Raw genomic sequence first — 14,029 nt, 5'->3', positions numbered from 1 at the left:
TATATCTCCATTAATACCCATTTTTGAGTTTCTACCCTACCCCAGTCTCTCCGTATATGGGGTTGTATTTTTTTAAATGTAATTTCAGTTCACATATTCACTAGATTACATTATGGAAGTTTTTTTTAAACTTTTTCTTAGAAAGTTCTGATAGAGTATCCTAAAAAATCAAGTATAAGCACACCTATCAAATTCCATTAAGTATAAAAACAGTATGGGTAAAAGATGTACATAAACTTTGTACTGATCTCATCCACTTGGACAAGAGAAAGATTGGTTCTTGTCTTGTTTTTCAGTCTACTTGACATCTTGGAACAATGATTTAGTTCTCAGGTTTTCAGACAGGTTTTGTCTCATTGTTTTCACTCTACAAGAGCTCTGTAGAATTAAAGAGTGTATACAGATGTAAATCAGTGTGGCTGCTTTTAGCATGAATGTGCAAAACTATACATGCAATCAAAAACAGACCTGGAAATGAAGCACGAGAAAAATAAGACCTGTTTCCAGGTCTTTGCCATGATTTTGTTAATTCCATCAAGCTGTTTGTAGTTATTAAAAGACATTCATCTATATTACCCATTGGCTGCTACCATTTATATGACATGAAAGAGATCAGGTTCAGTCTAGTTGGTTTTGCCAATTAATGCTCAAAGAATATTACCATGTTTAAACTGCTAGTTTGCTGATGCAGTACAGAGCACAGAAGAAATCCTTCTAATAGGAGCTTTTGTTATAGTAATGCCAACAGCAAGGGAAAATATTCAGATTATTTTCCTGGTGACAGAGGCTGCTGCTGTTTGGAAAAACTGTATTACACCATCTGTTTCCTTCTGATTGCACAGCACCATAGTCATTGTTGTGATTAATTTCTTTGCTTCTAGGCACAAATTCGAGTGCTTGAAAGAAGATTAAAAGCTAGTTTTACGGACAGGGATGTAGCTAATGGCCAGCTTTCAGCAGGATTTTGTGTACTTAACAACTTTACAACTCAAGTCATCGATCTTTTGCGTGCATTAGACACATGAAGAAGGCAAGGAGAAGGTCTTTTTGCTTTAGTGTAATAATCCCCTACATGAATTGTTGGTGAGATTTCAACCATGCACCATTAGTGTCACCGCACACTCGAACACCCTGAGTACAAAGAGTCACTTTTCTGGCTGGTGGCTCAGCTGCGGAAAGAAAACTTGTAGCTTCATTAGTCTTCCTCTTAATTGCCAGACTGGTGCCTTCGGTCACGAGGCCGGTGTGCCCCAAAAGCCCTGAATGCGCAGGAGGCTGGCAGGTAGGACAGTGCGGGGAGCTGGCAATCTGCGGCACGCATTGCCTGGTCACGTTTGGTGCCTCCACCTAGAAACCGAGCAGCAAGGAGCAAGTTGCACTGTTGTCTCTGCGGATGTTATTGTTTCACTGTGTCTGAACTACTTCTTTGTGTCCCTGAGTGATGAGCAGCTGAAGAAAACGTGGAATTTTGTCAGATATTGATGTTACGGTTTCACTGCCTTATTTCAATTCCATTCTCTTTCGTTTGAACCCTGAATATATAGTACAGGGGAAGTGTGCATCATGGTGGTTTTCCACCAAGCTATTACCTTCCTTCCTTTTATTTCCTCTATTACTTAAATAAGCTTGGTAGACCTTTGATCCAGGATTAGTAGCACAGCTACGTTATGCAGTGGTCCATACGTTTATTATAACGAATTTAGAAGGGAAGTGATACTTGCACAAAATTTGTCAATTCTGGTTTATTTTTATGTCTTTTCTTGATCATTCCGTTTTAAGATTGTCACATTAGCCTGTGATAAAAGTTTAACAATTTCAAGATAAAACTAACGGTTCTGCTCTGTTAGCAAGGTAAATTCAAGCTGGTATTTTGTAGGAAGTTATTTAATATTTGTTTCCATGTCACTTCAGTAAAGGTTGATAGTTTTAATTTGCTTTCGGAACACCAATAGTTGGTACCTCGCATTTCAGAACACTTCTTCAGTTTGATGTGTGTGATGGTACATATTGGGGTTATGGTGGATCTGTAGCCATACAGGACATAGTTAAACAGAATTGAGAGGAAAATGTTGACTGCCAAGTAAAGCAGTATTATCAGTTTCCTCTCTCTCCTGCATTGAAAGATACAGGGGGAGCAGACAGTTTCCTGATATGTTTTAAGAAAGCCTGGGATTCATTTCCCCTCCCTTCCTTCCTATTAGTTGTTTGTTAACTCCCAGGACGATTCAAGTCTTTCTGCTTGCATATTCTGGAAACTTACTTTGCCTTCGAGGGGGCTGTTCTCTGCTGTGCAAACTCAAGGAGAGGAAGAAGAGCAGATGATAAAACTCTGACTTAGAGTAGATTAACAGAAGGGTAGTTTTTAATTGACTGCATTGTAGTGGCACCAGTATTTTCTTTAAATCTGCTGGCATGAGCATAGTGCTGGCCCATGTGGAGTACAAGATGCTTCGAACACTGAAATAGGAAATGCAGCAAGTGTCAGCATTAGATTTCTGCCTGTCCGAGTGCTGATTTGTGAGCTTATGAGAAAGACCTTCAACCGCCCTTCTAAACCTAGGATGTCTCTTTGCAACTACTGAACATCTCCTCATGTTAATGAGAAGGATGTGAAGACCGAGCCAATAGGAGAAGTCACTTGGAATGAAAAACAACTGTGGAACGCTCTGTGTGGTTGATCTGAACTAACACGCTGGATGTTTTGTGGGGGATTTTTTTTTTCAGTGAAAACAGCATAGGGTTGTTTCAAATGGCTACAGTTCTTTTGGATGAAACATTGAAAAATACACAGTTTTACACTTATTTTGAAGATTTCATTTGCTAGTCTGACCTGCCTGTGTGAGTAGCTGCGCCTTCTTTATTTGTACTACTCACACCGGAGACAAGAAAACAGACTGTAATGTGTAGCAAGATGTTGTACCTTCTGTGTGAGGTATACTAGAAAGCGTGAGGATCTTTTAGCTTTGTTTAGAAGCTTGCCCTTTTCTGTCCATTAAGTACAACTGATTTTTCTTTTTTCTTTGCAGTAAAACCAGGTATTGGTGTCTGAGGAAAAGCACATCTGATACAAATAACTGAACTGTACCTGTTTCCAGGTCTTTAAATCTCTGTCATTTTTTTTTCTTTTTTTGATAGTGTTTGAATTGGTCAAAGAAACTTTGTGTTCCATTGACATTAAAAAACAAAATCGCAATATCTTTCCGTGCATCAGAAGATTACAATTCAGAAGAGCTGATTTTTTTCCTTTGGTGAATAACTTGGTGAAGATACAGGGATACACATCCATGTCTCAACGCTGCTTTTTAAGAGAAGGACATGAAAGTCATTTTAGGATCCTACCAAGAGTCAGCCAAATCCTTCATGGCAGAAGGCATTCACGAAATAATCCACGCCAAACATGCTCTGGTGAGGTGACTATATAGGTGATCCTATATTGTAATTTATATCTACAAAGAGTGTTTGCACTTAAATTTGAGTAGCACGTGAGGTGAATATGAGCAGTAAGCAGCCTAGTATTGGAGTTACTTATTTGTTCAGCTGTGATGATTCTTGCAGGAACTAGTATTTTCTCTCAAAGTATTCTCATGTTAGGATCCAGTGACTGTTACAGTTGAAAAAAAATGTTTATCCGTATTATATATTATTCATGGATAGTGATTACTCTCAGTCATCTGTACTTGGAGAAGAAAAACATATGTGCATGCAATTCTGGTTTTCCAAGCAGTTCCAGGTGTATGATAATATCTGACAAATACAGATTTGCATGCTTTACATCAAATTCCCTTCCATACTCATTTTTAAAAGAACTTCATTAAATGCTCCACTCTTAAAAATATAATTAATTACACTAAAAAAATATTTTAAACTGTACTGACAAAATCAGGAAGTTCTGCTCTCTGAGGGTAATGTACTAAATTTAAGACTAGCCACCAGTTATTCAACCAGAAGTCTTGCTTCACACAGTATGTGGTATACCAGTATGTTAGTGTTACTCAAAGTGATCTTTGTGTTTAGTAAAGCTACATTTTTTTGGAGTTTTTCACTGAAATAGATTAACCCTGGCTGGCTGACATGAGCTGAAGCAGATTTTTTGATAATTAATTAATCCTTTCTTACAATGACCTAGTACTGTGGAGAAAAAAGAAAGATTTTGTTTGTTTCTTTTTATATTTACTTAGTAAATATAGTAAATATATATTTTTCAAGGCTTTTGAACATTTCTTCTTTACTTTTGACACTTGTTCTTCGAAAAAAATTAGGAAAAGGAAAATGCATCTCTGGTGGTTCTTTTTGCTCACATTTTCTTTTATACTGTCCTCACTGAGTCTTCTGTCATCTATTTTGTTTGAAATGGAGATCATAGCTTTTCTTTCTTTGTTGTTTTTTTTGATAGCTTCAGAAATGTAAAGCTCTCACTTTTCCTAACTTATCAGTTCTGGGTGTTCTTGAGGCCAGGGTTTCGTGCCTATAGGAGTGCTAGCTAATACATTACCAAAATTTAACAAGTAATTCCATTCAGCTCAGATGAAAGGTGTGATGTTAATTGCTAATAATCACAATAAAGAAAAGTCAGAAAAAAAATTGTTGTGTTTTAAATACATGAGATGCAGTCTTACAAAATAAAACAAAACCTCCTCAAATTTCAGTCTTACTTTTATTTGGGATTCAACCATCACTTCCTAGTAATCACATTGTAGTCGTTTGTGTAAATTCAAAGTGTAGCCATAAAAGCTGCTACTTGTATCAGGGTTTTTTTTTTAACATTTATGCAGTTCTGAATTTTGGGCACCTGCTGGCCATTCATGAATGAAATGGGGCTAATCCCAAGTGTAGGCAAAGCCTTGACTGCATGGGAGAAAACTCAAATATATTGGACATGTTCTAATGTATTAATTATCCTTTTTAGCCTAATTTCTTTCAGATTCTGATCCTTTACATAAATCTTGAAATGCTGTATAATCATCTTTTACTTATAGTATCCTTTTACTACATGTATAGATAGGTATGGTCAGAAAAATATCTGTTTCTCTTGGAAACTGTTTCTCTTGTCTCCCACCCATCCCTATTATTATTCCAAAACTCCATTAGATTGTGCTGCAGTCTTTCTTTTTGAAGTCTTCAAGTAAGCTAAAATGCAGTTTCCTTTCCTTCCTGTTACCCATTTTATGTTGACAGTAGGAAAGCAATTATATGGTTCTACTTTTAACCTTATGTATCCAGTAAGAATTATTCCATTGTTTTTGGTCAAAGACACTTTGTGGGCTTTTGCACTGATAAGAGTTTTACCACCTTTTTGGTGGCAGCCCTTAAATAGCATTCAGAGTTTCAGACAAAAAGTTATGCAGTATGTGGATCAAGATTTTAGATTATGGAACATGAAAGATAGTGCAATCTAGGAACATTTCTATCCTTTAGCTGCACTAGGTAAAATTAAAGTTTTGGCAAACATTTATTTATAAAGTAAATTTACTTGTGATTCTGTGAATCCCACGATGTACAAATCCCTTTTCTTCCCATGACAAAATTAAGCCGCTCAATCCTGTTGTCCCCAAATCCCACAAAGCCTTGTTCTCATTTCTTTAGCATCTCTGAAAATTGCTGAGAGCAGTTTTGGTTTCCGTCACTTCAGTCTTTCCCCACACATTAAAAGAACTATAGAAATCTTTATGTGAATAATGAATGTCATAGTTCATGTATTTGATTTTGCATTCCCTTATATATATGTAAATAAGGGAAGCTGTGCTGGCTCCCAGAGTCTGTATGCTTCATCAAATCTGTCAAATTTCTCTCTTGCTTTTCATTTTAACAAAGAAGAGAATATTTGCTTATATGTTATGGACAGGTGGGTCTGTCCTCTTTGGCCTGATCGTCCTTCCTCTGTGCTCTGCAAGTGGGAAACTGCAGGTGTCCTTTCCCCAGAGGTGGCCATGTTGCCTTTATCTCCTTGCATTGCTTGAGCCCTCACTGTATATTTGCTGTATTTTTTGCTGTATATTTCACTGTATATTTGCTCTTTGGAACATAAAGATTTGGGATATAGTGCTGTATGGCACCCTCCACTTGTCATCTCCCACTGCGCTGGAAGGGGGCTAAGAGCAGGCCATCCGTTGAGATTCTCCTCTTCTCTGTCTTTCTCTAAGCAAGAAGGAACTGTAGGTCAGCTTGAATCAAGATCTGTAAAACTTTCTGAAGTGGAGGCTCCAGAGACATCCATCTTCAGTCTGTGCGGTGGTTAGTAGGGACTGTGAGCATCTTTGGATACAGCCTGCAGTCTGCATCTTTTCGCACTGGATTCAGGTTGATGAAGAAGACTGAAGCTCTTTGGCAGTCTGCTCTCCTGTGTACTCTTCAGGCAGGTAGTGAATGAAGAGACAGTCCATGTCCTGGGGTCCTTCCAATCTAAACGAGTAAGTTCTCTGACAAGTTACAGTCAGGCAGCACTGTAACATGGATATCTCATACTAATATACTTGCTGTAGTGAAAAAGTCTGACAAAACCAGGTTAATCCACAGCCTGGGCAGTTCACCACAGATAATGAAGAGGAGCCTAGAAGAAGCACACTCGTACATCTGCGTCAGCTGAGGGGATGGAGATGTGGTGCATCTCTTCCCGGGTTCATATGAGTATTCATGCTGGGTATTGGGCTTTCCTGTGTGGGAAGAGTGTGTGACCTATAACTCACAAGCAGGATAGCAAAATATATGGATGCAGGAAATGTCAGACAGAACAGACATCAGATTGAATATATGAACATAGTGTGGGCAGACATACCTATGTACCTGAAGGCTTCAGTATAGCCAAAGCCTGCCTGGAACGTGGGTAAATACTAATGATTCTGGTCAGTGTTAAAGGCTTTGCCACTACAACTTCATTACTGTTATTCCCCGTGCTAGCTTGGTCTGCGCTTTTAGGACTGTGTTTACTCTTGCTGCAGTCACACCTTCATTTGCTGGCTGGATAAACATGTGCTGAAAAGGGACTTACTTGAGATTTGGAGCTTCCATATTTGAGCCTTCCATTAGCTGCCCAGCTGGAAATGTCTTCGTGTTGTTTTCTAGAAAAAAGTTGGACAAGAGAGTTGAGTGTGGCTCCATAGGAAAGGTGACGAACTGCACTGAAATGTTAAAATGAGGAGTGGGCAATTCAATACAAGTACTTCCAGATGAAGAGTGTTTTGAATGTCTCAGTGAAAAGCAATTTTGCTCAGCCTTGTTAAAGTCTAACATAAGTGAAAAAGTGTTCAGGGCCTGCACCTATAGCCTAGCTTGCTGTATCAGACCCTGGCTGTATCTGCAGTCTGTAAACAGTCAGGGTGGGGACATGAGGGGAGGACTTTATAATTAAAGAGATAATTACAAGAACAGTGGAGTTATTGGAGGAAAATATATTTGTAAAGTCATCTTGTGCCACCTGCTGCGTTTATGGAACAAAGTTCAGTTAATGCGAGAGCTCTTATCGTTTCACGGGAGCTTGTTCGAAGCGGAGGAAGGGAAAAGTGGAAAATTTTTTTCTGTGATGATTTCCACTCGTGATGAACCACAGAAGAATTTCTTTAGCAGAAATGAAGAGCTATTATTTTTTCTCAGAGTGGTGTTCATGGTTGCATTTTGTGGCTCAGGGTAAGTTGACTTAACTTTATAATAACTACTTGATCTCGTAAATGTAAACGAACTGTGCAGCCTGCTTAGTCAGGGGTGTTTAAGGTGTGTAACTGGCGTAACTGTGTAACTGTGTAACTGGAAAGGCTGAGAGAGCTGGGCCTGTTTAGCCTGGAGAAGAGAAGGCTGAGAGGAGATCTTATCAACGTGTACAAGTATCTGAAGGGAGGGTGTCGAGAGGATGGGGCCAGACTCTTTTCAGTGGTGCCCAGCGACAGGACGCGAGGCAACGGGCACAAACTGAAACACAGGCAGTTCCATCTGAACACGAGGAAAAACTTCTCTACTGTGAGTGTGACAGAGCACTGGAACAGGTTGCCCAGAGAGGTTGTGGAGTCTCCTTCTCTGGAGATATTCAAAACCCGCCTGGACGCCATCCTGTGCAATGTGCTCTAGGTGACCCTGCTTGAGCAGGGGGGTTGGACTAGATGATCTCCAGAGGTCCCTTCCAGCCTCAGCGATTCTGTGATTCTGTGAAAGGAGAAATATATAAAATTGATCACATTAACAACAGCTTTTTTAGATTAGTCCCACTTACAATGATAAGACCTCTGAAATCACTTACTATTTCCCATTTCTTATATGAAAAAGCTATTTGGATCGCTTTTGAAATAACATAGAATTATAATATTATAAGGACAATGTTATTAAAATTAATATATACAAAATTTTGATGCCTTACTCAATTTGTAGAAAAAAAGATGATAGTTCTACAGTTTTGTGCATAACAATGAAGGAATATGTAAACTTTGGGGTATTGACTTCCAGGCTGCCATTTTTATTCACCCTGCTGATGAGTCCTCCCAGAAAACTGATGCAAAATAGTTATTGGGGTAATGGGTCATATGCTGCTTATCCATTGGATTTTTTTCTTATAATTTAATGGAATATTATAAAAAGTGTCTTTTAAACCCGTGGAAAAGCTAAATAAGTTGTCATTTCTTTTGAGTTGTCCTCCCCCTGTGTAAGGAATATGAATACTACTGTAGCTACACCTGCTCTCTTCTTATGAGAGCTTTTGAGTCCTTCCAGTTAATCATTTAAAATTAATATCACATTTATAAATGTAACCTGCAACTGCTCTTAAAAAGATGAAAGAGAGGGAAAAAAAAAACCCAAGCCCTGGAATTAGGGGCAGTATGGGTTATACGTATCAGGAAGAAATGCAAGAGGAACTTGCCCACAGGCCTGTGTTCCGATAGATCCATTGACTGAACTCCCTGAGCCTGCTCCCTTTCCCCTTGGACCACTCGAACCTCTGTCTTTGATTTTCCCTTTTTTCCCCTGTTTACTAAGATGTTAGCTATCTATGAATGTTCTCACAAGGAACAGAGCTTTTAAATGGATTAAGGTTGTCCGACATGAAAGGTAACCCATGCAAATGGAGAAACAATGTAAAAAAATGCTTTAGTCATTGTATACATGAAAAATGAATCCTCAGGAAACAGAATTGGACTGATTGTGCTTGCATCTCTGGAAATGGGAAAAAAAGTCTTCCTAACCACCAGTGCTGTTTTAAATTCCTACTTAATTAGAGGCACTAGTGTATATGGCATTAATGCTACAGTACGGGATGAGTTAGTAGGAAGTTATGTTTTTCCTGCTTTCATGGCTGTTGAAGAAAATGAGCCCTTATGTGGAAAGGAAATTTAAAAGAATAATGCAATAGTGGGGGAAAAAAGCACTTACTGATTCCTCGATGAATAAGTAGAGATATTTTACTTCAATAATTTAGGGCAGAAGTTACTTGCTATTCTTACAAAATGTCTTTGCTTTTCCATATGGAGAATTGTCAACAATAAGGTATTTACTCACTGGGCAGATCCAGTCCTGGAGCCACAATGTCATTTTATTTCCTCCCTTTATCTTCTGTGCTTTTTTTTAAGATGTTTGCCATCTCATGCTGTTGCAATCCATTTTGCTGTCCTAAGTCAGGCTTAAGAAGATGTCCTGTACCACTTCCTTTTACTGTGATACATACAGTGCTTAACAAAATCCCACATGACTGTGAAATTAACCTCAAAGGTTAAACTAACCTGAAAAAGTTGGAACATACATGGCCTCTTGTTAAAGCAAGCTGAGTTAAAAGGAGCCAGCTTTACTGTAAGATTTCCAATACTTCCTGATTGAAACTAGATCTTTTTTCTTCTATTTCAGTAACACTACCTCTTTTTCCAAAGCGGGAAGTGAAGATCAACACAACTTTTGTGTGTTTCGTTTCTTATTCAGTGATTTAAAAAAAAAATCCAAAAGAGATTCTGTTTTAGTCAGCGGTGAATGTAACGTCACACACAACTTCGGTTTCGAGTGTGCCATGGAAAATCCCTGAATCTTGTTGGTCAGTGCTTTATTCTAAAATTAATGGACAAGGCCTGGTGGTTGTCTTAGTTTTTGTATCTGCTTACTATTCTTTAGTATCTTTCAGCAGTCTTTGATAGCATTGACAGCGAGAATTTGTCAACTTAGCCTGCAAGTCTGGGTGAATGACATGGCTTTTGAATAGTTTAATTCTTTCCTTTTGGAGGGAGGCCAGAGAACTACTGGGAGTTTATTGGAGCCTACAGGAATCTTTTGGAGGAATCTTTTCTGCTTGTTATGCCCTCTCTTCCCTCACAGGTGAATGTGAGAGCTTTCCACCTGCCCTGTCATCAGCATGCAGTCACTTTCAGCCCAATCTTACTATTTTTGTCACACTTATGTTTATCTCTGATTTCCAAGCTTTTAGACAGTTTTAGAACTCTGGTAAAGTAGAGGCCACAAAAAAAGCTAGTCCTTGGGAGCAAGTTAGAAGAGGATCTTGAAGAGGATAGTGGGAATAGTTCACAGTTTTCTTTTACTAAGGAGTTTTGTCCACTTAGCAAACACTTAAGAATTGGTGGGGCAGTCAGGAAGGAAGTTATATTTGTGAATGATCCAGGAATCTCAGATATGAGTGGGTAGTCAAGCATATACTTTAAAAATTGTGAATAGTACAATTCAGGGGACAATTTGATTTATTTTTACAGCAATTGTTGTTGTTTGTGAATCACACTGCAGTAAACTAGTGTGGCTGGGACTGCAGTCTAAAAATCATTAGGAGTTCCAGGTGGACAGTCTTAACACAGTTGCTTAGTTGCATTAGTCACAAGTAATTCTCTAAATGAGTCTACCTTCTGATTTACTTCTCTGAGAAATCACCTAAAAAGTCTCTGCAGTATGTGAGATACATCTCATGTGAATAGGTGTCAGAGGACTAGCTGAAGAGCTTCTTCAAGTGTGTCCTTTGGTTTTGCGGGGCAGGCCTACTTAGTTCTCAAGCTTTTATCTGAAGGAAAGTTGCAGTCTATGTTTCCCTCCTTTTCTCCTTTTAGGTGAAGTCATAAACTTTCATGAAATATGAGCAACTTGTTTTATGCAGTGAATCTGTGTTGCAGGATTACTCCTCAAGTTCAAAGCTTTCATGATAAAAAAAATAAGCATTTTCTCTGTTTTAGCCTAACACTTATCTGATCCTTACTATCTTTGGTGGATTAAAAGGTAGATATGAGAAAATGGACAGGGATTAATAGGACAATTCTTGTTTTTAAGGAGCACTAGCGTATGAAACAAAAGTTACGGAACTCACCTGTGTTCTTTCATATTAGAAATGCTTTGCCTCTTCAGTACTGCAGGTCATGGCCAGGTTGGGGACCAGAAATTCAATATGCCTCTTTCCTGGAAGCCCCAAACCACTCAACTCTCCTGCAACTCATTATCAAGCTCTCTAGCTTCTACCATCTAAACCACAAGGACTCCAGTAGTGTATTCATACTTTACATTAGACTGTGCATGTGGTGCACAGATGTTTTGCTATCTGTCTCTGTATCATCAACCACTATGGCTATCAAAGGTTGATTAAGGATTTCAAGTGCAAGTATAGGTGGTCTCTACCTTCCTCCATGTAAACTTTTCCCTATTAATTGATATTTGGAGTGTGTTCCTTCTCTGAATTTTCTGACTTCCAGCTATTGAAAATCATGTTCTTTTTCTGCAAGGCAAGTGTAATAGTAATTTTTGCAGGTGTTGTCATGTGAATTTAAGTTAAAGTATTATTTTAGGGATAGATTCCTTGAGAAACATTCAAAGTGATAAAAAAATCAAACTGCTGAGTTTTCTGAATGTTTTCCTGTGCATTTAGAATAGTTTCTTCAAAGTTGAGAAACAAAATACTCTGATGTCAGTAAAATAATAACACTTTTATGGTATGCTTTCCTTACAGAAATGCAATGTGATTTGTTACTTGAATCAGATAAAATGTGACAGTCTCCAGATGCATGTGCTGAATAATGATAAAGAGTACTGACTTACAATTTCATGAAAAGGTATCCAGTTCAATCAAACGAAGTATATATGTTGCTCGCAAAGAAATCTTGTCATGCTCCACACATGAAACAGTTTGTAGACACAACAGAGTGCCCTATGGCAGAAAAGCCATCACAGAAATAGAATATAGATTTAGCCATCTCTTAGCTCAAGCAGTGAGATAAAACATGCATTTATCTTACAAATAGCCTGAGGAGAGATTGCCCTTTTTTTATTTATGTGACTGGAATTTATAAGATTTACATGACCAGAAAGAGGGACTGAAGTTTTTTGCAGTGCTAGGGAGGAGCTGCTTTGGCTCAGGTAACTTGCTATACTTGCTATAAAGTAATACTTAAGCTTCATATGAGCCACCGAGGCTCAAAGACACAGGATGCTGTAAATGGAAGTTGGGTGCGTCAGTTGAAGAGTGAGAACCCCAGAGTCCTCACTTGGCCCTTTGGGTCACAAGGTAGCAACACTTTGTGAGTAAAATTTTGACAGTGCCCCAAAATCTCCCTCTGGGCATGCTCAGAGTTGGCAGCCTAAACTGCAGTGGGATCCTGAAGCTAGGAGATCCTCTGCTTATGTCGTATGAGGTATCCTGGTCTGGTAAGTGTGCTCTGAGCATGAGTAACATGCACCAGCAGGCAGGAGTTCAGCACAATGCCTGCCCTCTACTGCCATTTCCATAAAAAACATTAGAGGAGGTTTGAAGGCACCCAATTTTAATATTATGGCTTAGAACGTAAGAGCTATCATAATGGCCTTGAACAAAGCATATTTCCTTGCCTAAGGAGGAACTTGGGTTCTGGGCCCTGCTCATGGGATTTCTTTCCATATTTAAGTGTCTCTTAAATACAGGTCTAAGTATGCCCAGAACTTCAGCTGTGTTGGAAACATTTCTAATGAACCTTCAGGTTTCAAGGTGTTGGGAGATTATTTTGAAGATCATTCCCTTGGACTCAGGCATCAACTTTCTCCCTGACAGTGCTGAAGCCACCTTGTGGCAGTAAATCCAGTTTACTACCTAAACAATTGGAATTTGTCCAGGGGTTTGAGGATAAAGCTCTTATAGTCACAAGAGCTCTGAATCCTAGTTATAGTATTCTCCATCTCTGGCATTCTTCAAGTATGAGGTAATTTTAAAAAGAGAAGAGATATTCCCAGGTTGATCAGGTGGGTTTTGAGCCCTTCACCCCAATTTCAGGTCACATCAGTTTAGCCTTCTTCAGTGTTACTAAGCAACCTGGCATATTTTGGGAGGAACAGCGAGTTGTAAACAGAGTAATAACGACTGTTTTCCACATTAGGTTGCTTCCTTCTTTCAGTTAGGAAACCCTATTGTTAGTGTTTGCAGTTAAACAATGAGAATGCTCCATCCCAGCACACGCAGCCTCAAAGCCCCTCTCCCGCACCGGCCACAGGACTTCTGTGGGAGCTCCACAGCACTGTCCTGCTAGTGCATGGCTGCATCAAAGTCTCCCCTCTAAACAATGGGCTTGCGCGCCCTTGGGTAGTTTAAAAATTTTTAAACAATTTCCTCTATGTGACTGTGTCTATTTTAGAAAGGAAAAAACATGAATTTTGCTTGCTACCTGCAAACAGTATCAGGAATTCAAACACAAGGAGGGATGTTTTAGAACATAATACCAACAGTGAAGCAAATGAGAGGAGGCAAAATGGTATAAAACAATACTACAAGAACAGAGGAAATGTGCCAAAATAGGCTTTGGATTACAGTTTGCTAATGTGTGGAGCACACCAGAGCGATCCTGTGTAGCTCCTCATTTCTGCTGTTGTATAGGAGGCAGTAACTTCAGTGGAGTTGCTCCATACAGGGCCTGGCTCAAATTAGATCTGAATCCATTTCTCAGTGTCTTGGGGTTCAGGAGACACCTCAGTTGCTGGTTTACACTGCTGTATTTGATTTAAAGAGCTGCTTCTGAACCAGGTTATTTACACTAGCTCATTGTCAGCCAGCTGCTCATGGCTGCACCTGTGTGTCTTTAAAGCTGTCCCAGCTGGGCTAGCTGAAGTTGAGCACTAT

The 14,029-nt window shown here is 39.1% G+C and overlaps 1 protein-coding gene across 1 annotated transcript in view; it reads left to right on the top strand.

Moving 5' to 3' along the window:
- MCF2L (MCF.2 cell line derived transforming sequence like) overlaps positions 1-14,029 on the top strand; it is a 175,206-nt gene that overhangs the window by 57,791 nt on the left and 103,386 nt on the right. The gene's annotated exons all lie outside the window — the stretch shown is intronic.

Source organism: Apteryx mantelli, chromosome 1 (assembly GCF_036417845.1).
Source record: "Apteryx mantelli isolate bAptMan1 chromosome 1, bAptMan1.hap1, whole genome shotgun sequence".
Lineage (NCBI taxonomy): Eukaryota > Metazoa > Chordata > Aves > Apterygiformes > Apterygidae > Apteryx > Apteryx mantelli.
This window is presented reverse-complemented; position numbering and strand designations above follow the sequence as displayed.